The sequence below is a fragment of the Rutidosis leptorrhynchoides genome, chromosome 4 (genome assembly GCF_046630445.1).
Source record: "Rutidosis leptorrhynchoides isolate AG116_Rl617_1_P2 chromosome 4, CSIRO_AGI_Rlap_v1, whole genome shotgun sequence".
Lineage (NCBI taxonomy): Eukaryota > Viridiplantae > Streptophyta > Magnoliopsida > Asterales > Asteraceae > Rutidosis > Rutidosis leptorrhynchoides.
Window position 1 is genome coordinate 36,931,024 of NC_092336.1, and position 8,223 is coordinate 36,939,246.

Here is an 8,223-nt window from a genome sequence, read left to right on the forward strand (position 1 = left end):
TCTTAAATGTTTCGCTAACCAGTTTAATTTCTCGATTCCGACATATATTATCTGCTGAAATTAATTTACCATTTGCTAATTCGAGTAAAAATTTACTATCCAAAGGCGTCAATGGACAACTTAATTTAGCACAAAAATCTCTACTCATATAGCTTCTATCCGCACCCGAATCAAATAAAACGTAAGCAGATTTATTGTCAATAAGAAACGTACCCGTAACAAGCTCCGGGTCTTCCTGTGCCTCTACCGCATTAATATTGAAAACTCTTCCACGGCCTTGTCCATTCGTGTTCTCCTGGTTCGGGCAATTTCTAATAATGTGGCCTGGTTTTCCACATTTATAACAAACTACATTGGCATAACTTGCTCCGACACTACTTGCTCCGCCATTACTCGTTCCGACACCATTTGTTCCTTTCGTTCTATTAACCCCTGGTCCGTAGACCTCACACTTCGCCGCGCTATGACCATTTCTTTTACACTTGTTGCAAAATTTGGTGCAGAACCCCGAGTGATTCTTTTCACACCTTTGGCATAGTTGCTTCTGATTGTTGTTGTTGTTGCGGTTATTATTGTTGTTGGGATGATTGTTGTAGTTGCTGTTGTTGTTGTTGTTGTTGGGCCGTTTGTTGTAGTTGCGATTGATGTTGCGATTGTTGGGATAATTGTTGCGATTATTGTTGTAATTGCTGTTGTTGTTGTATTGGTGATTCTTATCACCGTTTTCCTCCCACTTTCTTTTGACTTGCTTCACATTGGCCTCTTCAGCAGTCTGTTCTTTAATTCTTTCTTCAATCTGGTTCACTAGTTTGTGAGCCATTCTACATGCCTGTTGTATGGAGGCGGGCTCGTGTGAACTTATATCTTCTTGGATTCTTTCCGGTAATCCTTTCACAAACGCGTCGATCTTCTCTTCCTCATCTTCGAATGCTCCCGGACACAATAGGCACAATTCTGTGAATCGTCTTTCATACGTGGTAATATCAAATCCTTGGGTTCGTAACCCTCTAAGTTCTGTCTTGAGCTTATTGACCTCGGTTCTGGGACGGTACTTCTCGTTCATCAAGTGCTTGAATGCTGACCACGGTAGTGCGTACGCATCATCTTGTCCCACTTGCTCTAGATAGGTATTCCACCATGTTAACGCAGAACCTGTGAAGGTATGCGTAGCGTACTTCACTTTGTCCTCTTCAGTACACTTACTTATGGCAAACACCGATTCAACCTTCTCGGTCCACCGTTTCAATCCGATCGGTCCTTCGGTTCCATCAAATTCCAAAGGTTTGCAGGCAGTGAATTCTTTGTAGGTGCATCCTACACGATTTCCTGTACTGCTAGATCCAAGGTTATTGTTGGTATGTAGCGCAGCCTGTACTGCGGCTATGTTTGAAGCTAGAAAAGTACGGAATTCCTCTTCATTCATATTCACGGTGTGTCGAGTAGTCGGTGCCATTTCCTTCAAAATAGTTAAATGGAACAAGTTAATCATACAGAATATTAAGAGTAGTTAATAGTATTTCGTAGCATAATATGAACTCATTTATAAAAGCTTTTTCTTCATATTAGCATTTTATAAGTTTAAATTCGGGTAGTACCTACCCGTTAAGTTCATACTTAGTAGCTAATATACAATTCAACTACTACAATTCTATATGAAAAACTGATTATAATAATATTTCGCGTTCAAACTTTTATACAATATTTTACAAACTTACAATACCGCTTATTTTACATAAAGCATGAAATATAGCACACAATAACTTTGATACAAGATAGTTGTGAAGACAATTCTAGCTAGTACACAAGTCGTTCAGCAAAGGCAATAAAGACACGTAATTCATACGTCCAGAAACAAGTCATGCATTCTGGTTTTACTAGGACTACTTCCCATCCTTGGTCTTGTGCAACATAACCGTTATGGCCGTTGATAAGACAGCGTGTTGTAACGTCATCAAAGGGACGAGGGTTACGTAATGTCCAACAGTCCCGTAATAATCTAAAAACCTCATTTCTTACCCCAATTACCGACTCCGTCACTTGTGGAAACGTTTTGTTTAATAGTTGTAGCCCGATGTTCTTGTTCTCACTTTGGTGAGAAGCGAACATTACTAATCCGTAAGCATAACATGCTTCTTTATGTTGCATGTTAGCCGCTTTTTCTAAATCACGAAGTCCAATATTCGGATATATTGAGTCAAAATAATTTCTTAACCCGTTGCGTAAAATAGCATTTGGGTTCCCCGCAATATATGCGTCAAAGTAAACACATCGTAACTTATGGGTTTCCCAATGTGATATCCCCCATCTTTCAAACGAAAGTCTCTTATAAACCAAGACATTCTTGGAACGTTCTTCGAATGTCTTACAAACTGATCTCGCCTTAAATAGTTGTGCCGAAGAATTCTGGCCGACTCTAGACAAGATTTCATCAATCATGTCTCCGGGTAGGTCTCTTAAAATATTGGGTTGTCTATCCATTTTGTGTTTTTAAACTGTAAAATAGACAAGAGTTAGATTCATAAAAAAAATACTTATTAATACAAGCAATTTTTACATATATCATAAAGCATAAGAACACTATATTCCATATATTACACCACACGAATACAACTATCTTATTCTGACTCGCTCGTTTCTTCTTCTTCTTCGGTTTTGGTTCGTTTTGCCAAGTTTCTAGGGATATATGATGTTCCCCTAATACGAGCCGTCGTTGTCCACATTGGTTTAGAAAAACCTGGTGGTTTAGAGGTTCCCGGGTCATTGTTACAACTTAAGGACTTCGGGGGTTGACGATACATATAAAGTTCATCGGGGTTGGAATTAGATTTCTCTATTTTTATGCCCTTTCCCTTATTATTTTCTTTTGCCTTTTTAAATTCAGTTGGGGTAATTTCTATAACATCATCGGAATTCTCGTCGGAATCCGATTCATCGGAGAATTGGTAATCCTCCCAATATTTTGCTTCCTTGGCGGAAACACCATTGACCATAATTAACTTTGGTCGGTTGGTTGAGGATTTTCTTTTACTTAACCGTTTTATTATTTCCCCCACCGGTTCTATTTCTTCATCCGGTTCCGATTCTTCTTCCGGTTCCGATTCTTCTTCCGGTTCCGACTCTTCTTCCGGTTCCTCTTCGGGAACTTGTGAATCAGTCCACAAATCATTCCAATTTACATTTGACTCTTCATTATTATTAGGTGAGTCAATGGGACTTGTTCTAGAGGTAGACATCTATCACATAATATCAAACACGTTAAGAGATTAATATATCACATAATATTCATATGTTAAAAATATATAGTTTCCAACAAAAATGTTAAGCAATCATTTTTAAAGAAAACACGGTCGAAGTCCAGACTCACTAATGCATCCTAACAAACTCGATAAGACACACTAATGTAAATTTTCTGGTTCTCTAAGACCAACGCTCTGATACCAACTGAAATGTCCCGTTCTTATTGATTAAAAACGTTCCATATTAATTGATTTCGTTGCGAGGTTTTGACCTCTATATGAGACGTTTTTCAAAGACTGCATTCATTTTTAAAACAAACCATAACCTTTATTTCATAAATAAAGGTTTAAAAAGCTTTACGTAGATTATCAAATAATGATAATCTAAAATATCCTGTTTACACACGACCATTACATAATGGTTTACAATACAAATATGTTACATCGAAATCACTTTCTTGAATGCAGTTTTTACACAATATCATACAAACATGGACTCCAAATCTTGTCCTTATTTTAGTATGCAACAGCGGAAGCTCTTAATATTCACCTGAGAATAAACATGCTTTAAACGTCAACAAAAATGTTGGTGAGTTATAGGTTTAACCTATATATATCAAATCGTAACAATAGACCACAAGATTTCATATTTCAATACACATCCCATACATAGAGATAAAAATCATTCATATGGTGAACACCTGGTAACCGACAATAACAAGATGCATATATAAGAATATCCCCATCATTCCGGGACACCCTTCGGATATGATATAAATTTCGAAGTACTAAAGCATCCGGTACTTTGGATGGGGTTTGTTAGGCCCAATAGATCTATCTTTAGGATTCGCGTCAATTAGGGTGTCTGTTCCCTAATTCTTAGATTACCAGACTTAATAAAAAGGGGCATATTCGATTTCGATAATTCAACCATAGAATGTAGTTTCACGTACTTGTGTCTATTTTGTAAATCATTTATAAAACCTGCATGTATTCTCATCCCAAAAATATTAGATTTTAAAAGTGGGACTATAACTCACTTTCACAGATTTTTACTTCGTCGGGAAGTAAGACTTGGCCACTGTTGATTCACGAACCTATAACAATATATACATATATATTAAAGTATGTTCAAAATATATTTACAACACTTTTAATATATTTTGATGTTTTAAGTTTATTAAGTCAGCTGTCCTCGTTAGTAACCTATAACTAGTTGTCCACAGTTAGATGTACAGAAATAAATCGATAAATATTATCTTGAATCAATCCACGACCCAGTGTATACGTATCTCAGTATTGATCACAACTCAAACTATATATATTTTGGAATCAACCTCAACCCTGTATAGCTAACTCCAACATTCACATATAGAGTGTCTATGGTTGTTCCGAAATATATATAGATGTGTCGACATGATAGGTCGAAACATTGTATACGTGTCTATGGTATCTCAAGATTACATAATATACAATACAAGTTGATTAAGTTATGGTTGGAATAGATTTGTTACCAATTTTCACGTAGCTAAAATGAGAAAAATTATCCAATCTTGTTTTACCCATAACTTCTTCATTTTAAATCCGTTTTGAGTGAATCAAATTGCTATGATTTCATATTGAACTCTATTTTATGAATCTAAACAGAAAAAGTATAGGTTTATAGTCGGAAAAATAAGTTACAAGTCGTTTTTGTAAAGGTAGTCATTTCAGTCGAAAGAACGACGTCTAGATGACCATTTTAGAAAACATACTTCCACTTTGAGTTTAACCATAATTTTTGGATATAGTTTCATGTTCATAATAAAAATCATTTTCTCAGAATAACAACTTTTAAATCAAAGTTTATCATAGTTTTTAATTAACTAACCCAAAACAGCCCGCGGTGTTACTACGACGGCGTAAATCCGGTTTTACGGCGTTTTTCGTGTTTCCAGGTTTTAAATCATTAAGTTAGCATATCATATAGATATAGAACATGTGTTTAGTTGATTTTAAAAGTCAAGTTAGAAGGATTAACTTTTGTTTGCGAACAAGTTTAGAATTAACTAAACTATGTTCTAGTGATTACAAGTTTAAACCTTCGAATAAGATAGCTTTATATGTATGAATCGAATGATGTTATGAACATCATTACTACCTTAATTTCCTTGGATAAACCTACTGGAAAAGAGAAAAATGGATCTAGCTTTAATGGATCCTTGGATGGCTCGAAGTTCTTGAAGCAGAATCATGACACGAAAACAAGTTCAAGTAAGATCATCACTTGAAATAAGATTGTTATAGTTATAGAAATTGAACCAAAGTTTGAATATGATTATTACCTTGTATTATAATGATAACCTACTGTAAGAAACAAAGATTTCTTGAGGTTGGATGATCACCTTACAAGATTGGAAGTGAGCTAGCAAACTTGAAAGTATTCTTGATTTTATGAAACTAGAACTTTTGGAATTTATGAAGAACACTTAGAACTTGAAGATAGAACTTGAGAGAGATCAATTAGATGAAGAAAATTGAAGAATGAAAGTGTTTGTAGGTGTTTTTGGTCGTTGGTGTATGGATTAGATATAAAGGATATGTAATTTTGTTTTCATGTAAATAAGTCATGAATGATTACTCATATTTTTGTAATTTTATGAGATATTTCATGCTAGTTGCCAAATGATGGTTCTCACATGTGTTAGGTGACTCACATGGGCTGCTAAGAGCTGATCATTGGAGTGTATATACCAATAGTACATACATCTAAAAGCTGTGTATTGTACGAGTACGAATACGGGTGCATACGAGTAGAATTGTTGATGAAACTGAACGAGGATGTAATTGTAAGCATTTTTGTTAAGTAGAAGTATTTTGATAAGTGTATTGAAGTCTTTCAAAAGTGTATAAATACATATTAAAACAATACATGTATATACATTTTAACTGAGTCGTTAAGTCATCGTTAGTCGTTACATGTAAGTGTTGTTTTGAAACCTTTAGGTTAACGATCTTGTTAAATGTTGTTAACCCAATGTTTATAATATCAAATGAGATTTTAAATTATTATATTATCATGATATTATCATGTATGAATATCTCTTAATATGATATATATACATTAAATGTCTTTACAACGATAATCGTTACATATATGTCTCGTTTAAAAATCATTAAGTTAGTAGTCTTGTTTTTACATATGTAGTTCATTGTTAATATACTTTATGATATGTTTTCTTATCATAGTATCATGTTAACTATATATATATATATATATCCATATATATGTCATCATATAATTTTTACAAGTTTTAACGTTCATGAATCACCGATCAACTTGGGTGGTCAATTGTCTATATGAAACATATTTCAATTAATCAAGTCTTAACAAGTTTGATTGCTTAACATGTTGGAAACATTTAATCATGTAAATATCAATCTCAATTAATATATATAAACATGGAAAAGTTCGGGTCACTACACATCAAGTGCTTGAATGCTGACCACGGTAGTGCGTACGCATCGTCTTGTCCCACTTGCTCTAGATAGGTATTCCACCATGTTAACGCAGAACCTGTGAAGGTATGCGTAGCGTACTTCACTTTGTCCTCTTCAGTACACTTACTTATGGCAAACACCGATTCGACCTTCTCGGTCCACCGTTTCAATCCGATCGGTCCTTCGGTTCCATCAAATTCCAAAGGTTTGCAGGCAGTGAATTCTTTGTAGGTGCATCCTACACGACTTCCTGTACTGCTAGATCCAAGGTTACTGTTGGTATGTAGCGCAGCCTGTACTGCGGCTATGTTTGAAGCTAGAAAAGTACGGAATTCCTCTTCATTCATATTCACGGTGTGTCGAGTAGTCGGTGCCATTTCCTTCAAAATAGTCAAATGGAACAAGTTATTCATACAGAATATTAAGAGTAGTTAATAGTATTTCGTAGCATAATATGAACTCATTTATAAAAGCTTTTTCTTCATATTAGCGTTTTATAAGTTTAAATTCGGGTAGTACCTACCCGTTAAGTTCATACTTAGTAGCTAATATACAATTCAACTACTACAATTCTATATGAAAAACTGATTATAATAATATTTCGCGTTCAAACTTTTATACAATATTTTACAAACTTACAATACCGCTTATTTTACATAAATCATGAAATATAGCACACAATAACTTTGATACAAGATAGTTGTGAAGATAATTCTAGCTAGTACACAAGTCGTTCAGCAAAGGCAATAAAGACACGTAATTCATACGTCCAGAAACAAGTCATGCATTCTGGTTTTACTAGGACTACTTCCCATCCTTGGTCTTGTGCAACATAACCGTTATGGCCGTTGATAAGACAGCGTGTTGTAACGTCGTCAAAGGGACGAGGGTTACGTAATGTCCAACAGTCCCGTAATAATCTAAAAACCTCATTTCTTACCCCAATTACCGACTCCGTCACTTGTGGAAACGTTTTGTTTAATAGTTGTAGCCCGATGTTCTTGTTCTCACTTTGGTGAGAAGCGAACATTACTAATCCGTAAGCATAACATGCTTCTTTATGTTGCATGTTAGCCGCTTTTTCTAAATCACGAAGTCCAATATTCGGATATATTGAGTCAAAATAATTTCTTAACCCGTTGCGTAAAATAGCATTTGGGTTCCCCGCAATATATGCGTCAAAGTAAACACATCGTAACTTATGGGTTTCCCAATGTGATATCCCCCATCTTTCAAACGAAAGTCTCTTATAAACCAAGACATTCTTGGAACGTTCTTCGAATGTCTTACAAACTGATCTCGCCTTAAATAGTTGTGCCGAGGAATTCTGGCCGACTCTAGACAAGATTTCATCAATCATGTCTCCGGGTAGGTCTATTAAAATATTGGGTTGTCTATCCATTTTGTGTTTTTAACTGTAAAATAGACAAGAGTTAGATTCATAAAAAAATACTTATTAATACAAGCAATTTTTACATATATCATAAAGCATAAGAACACTATATTA